General features: G+C 34.2%; 1 protein-coding gene across 4 annotated transcripts in view; it reads left to right on the top strand.

The window, feature by feature from the left end:
- Window positions 1-12,590, top strand: part of LOC108711168 (TBC1 domain family member 22A) — a 297,560-nt gene that overhangs the window by 140,240 nt on the left and 144,730 nt on the right. The window lies entirely within an intron of this gene.

Here is a 12,590-nt window from a genome sequence, read left to right as displayed (position 1 = left end):
GCAGCCACTGAAGCACAGAGGCCAGAAAAAATATGCCATATAAATGCTGAAAATAGTAATTTTTTGCCATACGTTGACTCAACGTATATGGCAAAAAATGACTATTTTCAGCATTTATATGGCATATTTTTTCTGGCAACTGTGCTTCAGTGGCTGCGACCAAAAAAATGCATATTTTCTGCATTTATATGGCATAATTTTTCTGGCCTCTGTGCTTCAGTGGCTGCAACCAAAAAAATTTATATTTTCAGCATTTATATGGCATAATTTTTCTGGCAACTGTGCTTCAGTGGCTGCGACCAAAAAAATGCATATTTTCTGCATTTATATGGCATAATTTTTCTGGCCTCTGTGCTTCAGTGGCTGCAACCAAAAAAATTTATATTTTCAGCATTTATATGGCATAATTTTTCTGGCAACTGTGCTTCAGTGGCTGCGTCCAAAAAAACTGGGCAAACAATGTCTACAAGGTCAACGTATGGCGAAAAATTACTATTTTCAGCATTTATATGGCATATTTTTTCTGGCAACTGTGCTTCAGTTGCTGCGTCCAAAAAAACTGGGCAAACAATGCCTACAAGGTCAACGTATGGCAGTTGTTTAAAGAGAACAGTAGATTACTAGCCAGCAAAGCTACCTAAGCTAAAATGTCCCTCAAATCCCTGCAGACTTCTGTCCCTCCAATACAGAGCAGTATCAAGCAGATTACTAGCCAGCAAGCTTACTATCATCTGTCCCTGAAATCACTAACAGCTCTCCCCCTACACTATCTCTTCCAAGCACACACAGGCAGATTTTTCAGATACATTTTTGCCCTTGATCCCCCTCTGGCATGCCACTGTCCAGGTCGTTGCACCCTTTAAACAACTTTAAAATCATTTTTCTGGCCAGAAATGTCTTTTCTAGATGTTAAAGTTCGCCTTCCCATTGAAGTCTATGGGGTTCGCGAACCGTTCGCGAACCGCTCGCATTTTTGCGCAAGTTCGCGAATATGTTCGCGAACTTTTTTTCCGACGTTCGCTACATCCCTAATTATCATATCCAATGACCATGTCTGATTATGTAGGATCACCCCTGATACAGGTACTACATACAAAGTATGTATTTCATCAGGTAGTTTGGCTTATTTTCACTATATTGCCCAACCATCTGGGTATATGTGCAACTTAAGGTGGCAGCTTTGACAAATCATCTTGAGATCTGATAAGTCTGGCCACAATGAATATTTTATTTGTTAAATCCCCCATTTGGCAGTATTTGGGCTGTCAGCAGGTGAGGAAGAGTTAGAGTTTCACTTCACTTATTGTTGGTCTCAGTAAATGGAATAATGCTTTTGCCTAGTCCGCTTGGCTGGAGTATATAGACGAGCATGGTTTGCTCTAATCGGCAGTAATTACTTCTCATATTAGATACATTTTCAGAAAACTATGGTAGAGTAACTAATAACACCAGATATATTTTCATAGCTTCTCTACATTATCATGTTTGCTGAGTAGTAGTGTCCGTAGCACAGTTTTATCCCAGTATCAATGTAAATACAGACAAGAACATCATCTGTATTTCATTTACTGTAAAACTGTTTGTGTGGCATAGAAAAGAAATAAGAATGTTAGCAGAAGCAAGTGTGAATAGTATAGTATAGAAAACATGTTTTGTCTGTAGCTTTGATGTTGGAAATACAGAAAAATCAAAGTCAGATGCCTCATTTAGCTTTGAGCCTAGTCTTTGCGATTCCTGCTAAGAGAAAATTTTGGCCATGCTACAACATGCATAAAGGCAAATTTCCTTATGCAAATTTTTTTCTGCAACAGTTTTGCTATAGTTTGTTGATTTAAACAGTTTGGCAATTTTTTTTCAATTTAACAGTAATTATTGTTATTATTAAAGGCATATTTGTGAATTGCAACAGTTTTTTATATTGTATAATATGCCAGGCAATAATATATTTAAAAAAATGCACAGGCAACTAATTAGAGAAATAGTTACAAATATGGGCAATTGCAGCATTATCTCTTTAAGTAGAATTAGAGGGTTATATAATAAAAGGCACTAAGTTTGCCCAGGAGCAGTAACCCGTAGCAACCAATCAGCAGGTAGCATTTACATTCACCTGTTTAAAAGAAAACATCTTATTGGTTAAAATGGGTTACTGTTCCTGGGCAAACTTACAGTAATGCATTTTATTACATATGAGCTTAGGTATTCAATAGATTTAGCTTCTTTCTCTGTCAATGCAACAAGATATTTTGTTTGCAAAAAATAGTGCCGAAAATGGGAATATTGAATATTAGACTGTTGTAATATGTCAATGTATCTGTCACAATTTTCACCCTAAATCCAGAACCAGTGCTAGGCTCCCTTGTCTCGGTTCTTGCTTCTGCCTTTAACAGCCGCCTTTCACTTCAGGAGTAGCCGTCAGCTAATGGGACGCCGCCAAGATGACACCTTAATAAGAGAGGAGCCAAGCAAAGGTTCTGGACGAGCAAAGGGTCACGGTCGTTAGCAAGGTTTTTGATGGAAAGTACAGTTCAAGAAGTTGACAAAGCCTACTCAGACAGGCTGGGTCGGTACAGGCGGAGTTAAAAAGAGTAGTCAGGCAGGCAAGGGTCAAAAACCAGCAGGGATCAGAATTGTCAGACGGGCTTAGGTCAGGATCAACGGAGTTCAGAATGGTCAGGCAGGCAAGGATCAGGATTACAGAGTTTCAGGATAGTCAGACAGGCAGGATCAGACTTGAATCAAATAGATATAATAAGCACACCCAGATACTAACACGAGTTTAGACCGAATAACAGACAATGAGTCAGAATTCAAAGCCCCTTTAAATACCTTTAAATCTCACACCACGGCTTGCGCGGCGCGCACCCTAAGGCAGATGGCGGGTCGTCCCCACTGGCCCACTAGAAAGCCAGGATGAGTGCTCTTTACAGTATCAAGAGGTTTAGAGAGAATAAGAAAAAAATATTACCTCATAAACCTTGTAACACGCAATAAAAAACTATACTGCAACATGGTAATGATGTAGTTATATATCTTTAAATATATTGCAACTAAATAAAGTAATGAATGTCCGTAACTACTGCTATTTAGATAAATCGGGTGCATGGTGTCATTCTCGGGTCAGGCATGGCATTACTTAGAAAACGGAAGGACATTAAGTTAAGTGTACAATATTATACCTTCACTTGTGTTGAGAGTTTGGCCATCTGGGAAATACATTGTATCAACCATAGGCCTTATTTAAAGAATATCTATCTGCACTTCTCCTATTTTGATTTGCCGAACAGTTGATATTAAGTTTTATATAGGTAACTACTCTGATCCATGCCAAAGATAGATACTAATGATCTTAGCAAAAATCTTGATAGATAATGGCATGGATCAATTATTCACCATGCCTGTTACTTACCTAATCTGAGGCTTAAGGCCACTATGGAGAGACATTAACGAAAGTATAATTCTACTATCTTGAATGTGTAGGACACCCTGTGCTCTCCAAAAGTAAGGAAACTGCTCCTTATCAATCTGTAAACATGTAGAACATGCAGAACTGTCAACCCCTGTATTTTTGGGGGAGTTACCAGATTTTGCGCTCGGTAACTCATAAGCATTCCTCTGATTTCTGGCGATTTTTCATGATTTCTGATCATTTGATGTGTTAAGCTTACATCAAGATTTTTTTTTGAATACTTCCATGGCAACTTCCATGGCAACTGCTCTGATATCTTTTAGCACCTGTAACATTCTTATGCCTGTAATGTTTTATTAGACTTCAAAATGTTGTTTAGAATCTATATACAACAGCAATTTAACCTGATTGATGAATTAAAGAATTTAATAGTAACAAAGTGCATGACTTGTTACTAATCTATTCTTCTTACTTTGTGAGCATACTTTTTATAGTTTGCTAAAAGAATTAAGGATCTGTGGTTGCTTCATAATGAGTTGTTTTTCAATTATGATATGCTAATCTAGAGTGTAATATGCATTCTAATTTACAAGGTATGTGTTCTTCTTTATAAAATATTAATATATTATAATTCACCTGAATATTAATTTAAATGTGTCATTTTTTTGTCTGTGCAGACATTTAGGGGGTAATTTATTAAAGGTTTCCTTTGTTTTTCCAGAAAAATTCTAGTTTTTCTAGTGTAGATCCATTAAAACTCACATTTTTCAGGACTATAAAAAAACTGGAGATTTATTATGCCCCGAAGTTGCTAAAAGCCAGAATCCGAAAATACTCCAGCTAAAACCTAAAAGTCAGTGGCAGAAGTCCCTTGAACCATTTGAAGATGTTTTTTACCTTCATGATTTTCGAGTTTTTAAAGGTAATTTTTGCTTGAAAACTCTATCAATTTGGGTCTTTTACATTCAGGTTTTTTCATAAATAGGCAAACATTCGAGTTGTGAGTTTATTCGAGGTAGAAAAAACTTCACAAACTCAACCTTTGAAAAATAACCCCCTTATAAACAGACCTAGTGATAATATATTTTCCATTTAAATAAGCACAAGAGAGTATTTACTGTCTGTGATCACTATTTACGTTAACAGGAATTATTCTAACCAGTAATGGACTCAGCAGGCATTAAAAATGTTCTATGTATATTTATGATGCGTAGTCCTATGCCTAAGAGATATGCAAATGCTATTGCTTGGAAAACCCAAGTTTTGCTATTGTTTCTGTGTATGGGATGGTTTGTTCTATTATACAGGTATGAACCTGTTATCCATCTCCTATAGACTCCATTTTGTCTAAATAATACTGGATAACAGATCCCATACCTGTATTTATAAATACATGAGGCCATTTATGACCACATGTACAGTTTTGCTAAAGCAAATTCAAATATTCATTAAGGATACTCACATTTAAGCACAATACTTGCACTTCTGCATAGCTGAACTGCATATCTGTTCATTTGCGCCAAATCTTCCAAAGAATCATTTGTAATGTACCTTCAAAAATGGGAGACCTCTTAATACCAGCATTGACCAACATTTGAAATTTCATAATTCCCATAATTAACCACTTATGTTGATGATATTGCAATACAGTACCCTTTAATAGAATAAATATACCCACTTTTATTTTGTCAAATAATATGGGGCCCACAGGTAAACACAGAAGGGCCTTATGCAGCTCATGGGCCCCCTGTTGTGCATGCATTGTGCTTTATTATTTTAATGTATTTTATACTTTGAAAGTGAATACATTTTCTTCTAAACCATTATACCCATCTCTGTGTAAAACCCATTTAGTAATACTTGTGTATTGATCCATTCTCATAGGTTAAAAGACAAAAACCTGTATAATCACATGGTGACAATAAATAAGATTCACAATGAAAATGTTCACTGAACAAATCTGTTTAGTACTGTTTTAGCTCTCTTAGAGTGAACTGTTAATATTAGTTTTGTACAGTTATAGCTTTACATTGGGAAGATAACCAGATATCAGCTTCCTGGTACTTATAAGAACAGCGCTTAGTAGTTAAAATCCAAGTACCACTGCGACACCTTCAATTACACTGAGGAGGAGAAACAATAGCCTGTTAGAAAGCAGTTCCATAGTGCAGCACTGGCTTTTCTAAAAGCACACGACTAGACAAAATGACCTGAGATGGCTGCCTACACACCAATATTACAATTAAAAAAAAATACACATAAGTTCAGGAATCAAATTTTATATGGTAAAGTAAATTATTTGCAGTATAAACAGTGTAATTTAGAAATAAAAACTACACAATAAAAAACATCATAGAATCCCTTTAAGAAACATTACATAATAACATAGTAAGTTAGGTTGAAAAAAGACACACATCCATCAAGTTCAACGACATTGTTTTTGTTTCTTCACTCAATGAATACAGCATATTTTTAACATGTTATTTTGTATGTTCATGACTTTTATTTACAAACAGGAAAAAAATTCTACATTTTTTTATTAGACTATTTTTTTATTGACCTTTTAGTATAATATACACCTGACCGATATTTTCATGTTAATTTATTAACATTATATGCACAGAACATCTATCCTTTCATCTTGGCATGTATACTGTACATAATCGAATACACATTTTAGAAGGAGCGTCATAGTATTTGTATAATTTATGACAATCTGTATACACATGAATACACCTCCTGTTTATGGTTATTGGATAACAGGTCCCATACCTATACTTTGTACTTGATCCTAACTAAGCTACATGAAACCATATATTGGGATCAAAACATTTAATGTTTAAATATTTAATGTTTCAATTTTATTTAGCCAAATTAAATGACACCTGTCCCCCCAAAATTGTTAGTCAGGTGAAGCAGTAGTTTTTTTTTTTTTTTTTTATGTGCTAGTCTTCCTGCCACCTGCACCAGGTATTTTGGATAAATAATAGATCCCATGCTGTAAAAAAAGAGAAAAAACATAATTCCCATTTAAAGTCACAATAGTAGATAAAGCTAAGATTACTTCATTTTTACCAGTATACTACTCTTTATATAGATATTATACAGTAAAGGGAAAAACAGAAAATAGCAAAACCTAGGCCAACTTGGCGCTGTCTAATACAGAAATCAATCATCTCTATAAAGGGTGAGGCCTAGTGCCCAGCCCTTCCAAACAAAATACAGTTTTTAGGGAAAAACTCACAGAATTTCCAACAAATTCTCTCACTTGTTTGCAGTTTTTGCTTCCCCAGCCACAGACAGCCAGACTCTCTTACTGAAGCCCTATTTACCGTGGTGAAATATATACACTCAATCAACTATCTTACAAAATATTTATAAGAACTGGATCCAAGCTAAGGAACGGTTATCAAAATTATTTATTGGGATATGATTAGCAGCATATGGAAGAGGATTCTACTTGCCACCTAAAAGCTTGTTAAAAAGGGGCAGTAGATTCCCTGCATCAATTGTATTTATTATGCAAATCATGTTGCTCTTACAGGGTGTATTGACTGTCCAGCAATCGATTACAAAGCTACAGTATTATTCCTATTATTATGAACGTATTTGTAAAGCACCAACATATTCCACAGCACTAGTGTATCTTGAACCAACCAAAATAATTGCTTCTCTAAATGGAAATTCTGTAGAACTCTTTAAACTGATTAAGTTGATGGTGACTGCTTATTCTAGTAGATGCCTTGTTTGAATGTTATTGTAATTAAAATATTGTAATGTAAAATATTTTAATTGTAGTGCAACTTTTTCATAAAATTTGGAGTCCGGCAAATTACCCCACAAGTTTTTGTCTTCTTTTCCATTGTCTTTAATTAACAACATTACAAGAAGACAGGGTTTGGACCACTGTGCTTGGCAGCACCATATCTTTGATATGACTATTTCCTAGGAAACACTGCATTCAAATTGGAATCACTAGTAAATGCAGTTCTGCTTCTTCTCACAGGGAATTGAATTGGCCCATACAAAAACAAAATCAAAATGGCACACCCCCATGGATTTCAGCTCTAATTGAATCAACCCTCCTTATTTACAAAACAAGAAAACTGTGTAACCTTGTGTGTGTGTTTGTTACAATCAGAGGTTTATTTCTAATAATGTTCTCAAATGTTGATCAGCTCTCTAAGATCAAAGGCATATACAAATGTAATGCAATCAGTTTAAAACAATTAAATGGATGTCAATATTTAAGGTGCATTTAATATTATCACCCTGTGCAAAGTTTACAGGATTGGGACTTGCCCTTGTTACTTATGTTGAAATAATTAAACCTTTGTGATCTATTTGTATATTAGAGCTCTTCTCAGGGAGTTATCATGTATTCTGTGTTCAGTGAAGTAGAGAAAGCTTCAATGTTTGCAATAGATCTTGTCCTTGTGACAGTGATGCCATTTTATCAATACATTGTCTCTAGTCTATTATTTGATATGAATTGTCCAGTAAAGACAAGGAGGCATGAATCCTCAAAGAACTATTAGACAAGGAGGAAATATGTCATGCTTCATTTATCTTTTCTCTATTTTCATTCTGACATAAAATGTTAAAATCTGTATTTTACGCTTTTTAAATTATTTTGAAACCATCAAAGTAAATATGTAAAAGTACATAACAAATACATGCACAATTGCTGAAATTTGCATTATATATAAAGGGTTGTCAATCTATTTTTGTACTGCATTTTTATTGGCATGTCCTTGCCATTTTATAGTGGGTACACACTACACTCGTTTTAGGTAAACTGGTTAATCTGAATACTTCTCATGCAAACTGTATATACAGCAGCTAATGTAGTTCTCTCATTAAATGTTTTAACAAATAGCTGTAGCTTTCCCCCTTGTTATGTTAGTTTTGACATCTGACCTGAAGTATGAATAAGCCCATTAGTTTTTCAAATGCCTGTTTTGTTTGTATTTATGGATGGTTCTGTCAGCCTACCATGCTTTATTGTGACTGTCGGCAAAGAAAATAAATTGGTGTACAATGTAAGGATGATATATTTTAAAGTTATGAAATATTTTCTTTAATATATTTTAAACACAATTTACAATCTTGCAGGGAATCTGTAAAAAAAGAACAATGTACCGGTCTGCAGCTCAATTAAATGGGTATAGGACCTGTAACCCTGAAACCTGTTATGCAGAAAGCTTCAAATTACAGGAAGTCCATCTCCCATAACTCTATTTTAAATAAATAATTAATTATTTTTAGAAATTATTTATTTTTTCTCTGTAATAATAAAACAGTACCTTGTTCTGGATCCTAACTAAGATATAATTAATCATTATTGGACGCAAAACAATCCTATTAGGTTTAATGTTTAAATGCTATTGTAATAGACATAAAGTATGGAGATCAAAATTATGGAAAGACCCCTTTATACAAAAGCCAGGGTCCTGAGCATTCTGGATAACAGTGACCTATATTTGAATGTGCTTCCATTGTCCTCTACTAGGTACTTTTCTATTAACTTGTGAACACATTTCATAAAAGGATTGTGTGAAAATTAAGTATTTACCAGAAATAGGAATGTTAGTTTTTAGTATTGTACAGTGTTTATTACTGGAGTGATGGCAGTTTTTTTTTTTTAATAAAAACATCCACTCTACTGAGTTTATTAACTTACATGAAATTTGTAATTACTTTCAATAGAAACCTTATTCTATGTTTTAATTGTCTTTTAGTAGCAAAGTCAAATCATTGGGCATTTTTGCAAATTGAATTGGTCAGTGGGCATTCTTTCTTAGTTTTTTGTCTGCATTTTTTTCTGCAGTTGCGTTTTCTTTTCTTGAACTTGAATTTTGCTAAATTGCTGACATGGCTGAAATTTTTAGAAAAAATAGGACAGAAAATGTTTCATTATGGATTGTATAAAACTATTTATTTGACAATCCCTTTAAGGTCATGCCTTTCTGTACTGCATTTCTGAAGCTATGAAGTTTATTTTTGTCTAGTTGATTGCACATTGCCTAGTTCTTTTGAAGATTCAAGAATATAAAAGAAGAAACATACACAAAAATCAAGAAAGCATCCTTTCTTTGATGCTGACCTAGTTTACAGTATTTCAAAAGTATCCATCTGAAAAGAGAGTTGTCTAATTCATCGTGGATTTGTTAAAAAAGATGGAGTTGATCCTGATTGCAGTAAATGAATGCATCTGGACTTATTATCACCATCACCAATTTTAAGGGCAACAAATTGTCTCAGGTTGTTTTGAGTTCTTTTATGTATTGTTAATGACACTGTGCATATTTCTGATTGTAAATAGCAGTGAATCCTTTTTATATACCTAAATCCATTTTTTTGTTCTTTGTTGTTGTGTAATAGCACTTAATTCCTGCATTTGGCAAAATAGTTGCTTTGTTTAGTTCAAATTTATCCAAGCACAGAAAGGATTATTTTGGATGATAAAAGCTGGATGCTTTTATTTTGCTCTGAGAAGAAATGCACAACTAACCAATGGATTATTTTATTACATATTGCTTTTACCTTTTTAAGATATATTAACAGAATATAAAAGCTTAGATTTTTAAGGTTGATTTTTTTTAAATATCTACTTTTTTAGAGCATAACATTTTATATCAATCTACCTATATACAGATAATAATGTAATTATGAAGTTCTACTTGTTTGGTAGGATAAATAGGATTTAACAGGTGTATTCAACATACTTATAATGTGTATGATGGCTAATGGGCAGTGAAATATATATATATATATATATATATATATATATATATATATATATATATATATATATATATATATATATATATATATATATATATATATATCTTTTATATGAAGATGACATTTAGGGGTATATTTATCTGAATTCAGATTTGTGAATATTTTTAATTTTAAAAAACTCTATTTTAGCACTTTTTTAGTAAAAAACTTAAATTCTTGATTGAGTAAAAACATGAAAAATTGCATTCTACTCATTCTAGCAAATTTTAAAAAAATTGCATAGGACAACTTCCATTGACTACATAAACTCTCCAGCTTGTAGATGGCAAATTTTTACATTCAATTTTTTTAATACAGACCATTCTTAATTCATGCTTGTGAGGTGTTTTTTTAAATTCATGTTTGTTAGTTTTAGAGTAACAATATATAAAAGAAAAATTGTCTGTCGAACAATAAATCTGCTGCTTAGTCTGTTTGTGACTGTTTATTTGTAGCTTAGTTCATACTCTGCATTGGCAAAAAAAAGTATTCTCTCATTTAGAAGTAGTTGAATCACTGCAATCACCCTGCATATCTGAGCCCTTGTTTGCTTAGATATTTCATGTTACTACATATTGTTAATTTGGCTATGAATAAAACAACTTTTCGGGGGAACCTCCTCTCTTTTTGTAATTTAGTATGCATGTAATTTATATATAGAGTAAACTAGATTTGCTCTACTATATAAATGCCTGTATTAGGGTTGCCACCTGTCCGGTTTTGATCCAGACAGCCCAGTTTTTGAAGGGCTGTCCAGGTCAAAACTGCCTGCCCGTTTTCCAAATTAGGCCAGGTTTTCCTATGATTGATGTGGCCATGGGCTAATCGCAGATCACCACCACGTGATAGCCCTACCCCTGATGTCACGACCATGCCCCTGTCGAGGTACGATCCCTCAAGTTTTAGCAATTATATGCAGCAGAAATGTCAAATCTGTATTGTGCTCATTATATGCAGCTACTGGTACTGTAAGCACCTAACAAAAATATAATTCCAAGCAGACTTACTGTCCTACACTGTCTTATTTTTGACGGCAAATCTTGATTTTTAAAGCTCTGTTTACATTTACTAAGTTGAAGTGGTGCCTGTTTAAGCCATGAGACAGAATATATAACGGTATCTTCGCTGACGCAGAAGTAACAAAAACTTGTCAAATACTTAAATCAAATTGGAGCCTGTAATTTGACAGTAAAACAAGATTATGCGGCATGGTGTAAATATACGATTACAGCCTTTAGAATTCTTTATTAGTGATATGTGAATTTTTGCCGCGAATTTTCACAGGCGTTTCGCGAATTTATTCGCTGGCGGGGAATCGCGCAAATTCGCTGCGAATTCGCGTCTGGCGAATAAATTCACCCATCACTATTCTTTATTAGAATTGGAATTTGAAATATTTGTTTGCTTTGCATGCTGTTCGTAAATGTATTCCTAATTAGTGATGGGCGACAATTCCGACGCCAGCGACATTTGATACGCATTAAAGTCAATTGGGGCCCATGTAATTTATTCCCCGGGGGCAAAACATGGAAATTCGCTGCAAATTCGAACTTGGCTAATAAATTCGCCCATCACTATTCCTAATTCGTTTTCATATTGGACACATTTTCACTTCAATTGCTATGGTTTTTCTGCCCAAGTACAAATTTGCCTGGCCAACTGGATCCTCTAATTAACACTTTGCAATTACTTTGTATATTTAGCTTGTTTGCTCTGTTTACATGCTCTGTTATTCTTAGCATTAGTTATGTGTGTGGGGGGGCACTGACACACTTCTTTCACTGGAGAGAAATAGGTGGAACTTTTTACCAGGTGCATTGCTGCATGTGACATTGCCATAATATGATGTCTTGTCCAGTGATATAACTACTGATAAGACCTCCCCTTTTCTGATATCATTAGAGGGGAGGCTCAGGCATGGATTATTACATCTCTTCTTAACATCTAGCCAGGCTGGGCCCAGATTTACTTGGTGTAGTCACTGATTAGGACATTTCTAACTTTTGCATTTTAACTCAACATTTTGAAACAATGCAGCAGAATCCATTTGCTTAAAAGACCTCTGAAGATGCATGGAAGTCATTATAGTAAAACGGAATCTTGGCAGGAAAACAGCAAGCTTCTGTTTAGGAGTTAGAACCAGCTGCACAAAAGGAACAGACAAATATTGTTTTTTTTTATTTGCAAATATATTTCCAAATAACTTTGCAACCATTTCTAATGTGTAATTCTACTTTATTGGAAAGTAGTTTGAGACTATATTACTTTAGACAAAATGTTTTTTGTTTTGTTTACATTTTCTCAAGTTTCTCAGACTGTTGGGTTTCCCTCCTGGAGCAGTGGCAGGGAGGGACCCAGTCTAAAGGACAAATAAGTATTTTGCCAAAATCTCACT

Source organism: Xenopus laevis, chromosome 3L (assembly GCF_017654675.1).
Source record: "Xenopus laevis strain J_2021 chromosome 3L, Xenopus_laevis_v10.1, whole genome shotgun sequence".
NCBI lineage: Eukaryota > Metazoa > Chordata > Amphibia > Anura > Pipidae > Xenopus > Xenopus laevis.
Note: the sequence above shows the minus strand (reverse complement) of the source record. Positions and strands in the feature narration are given on the sequence as shown.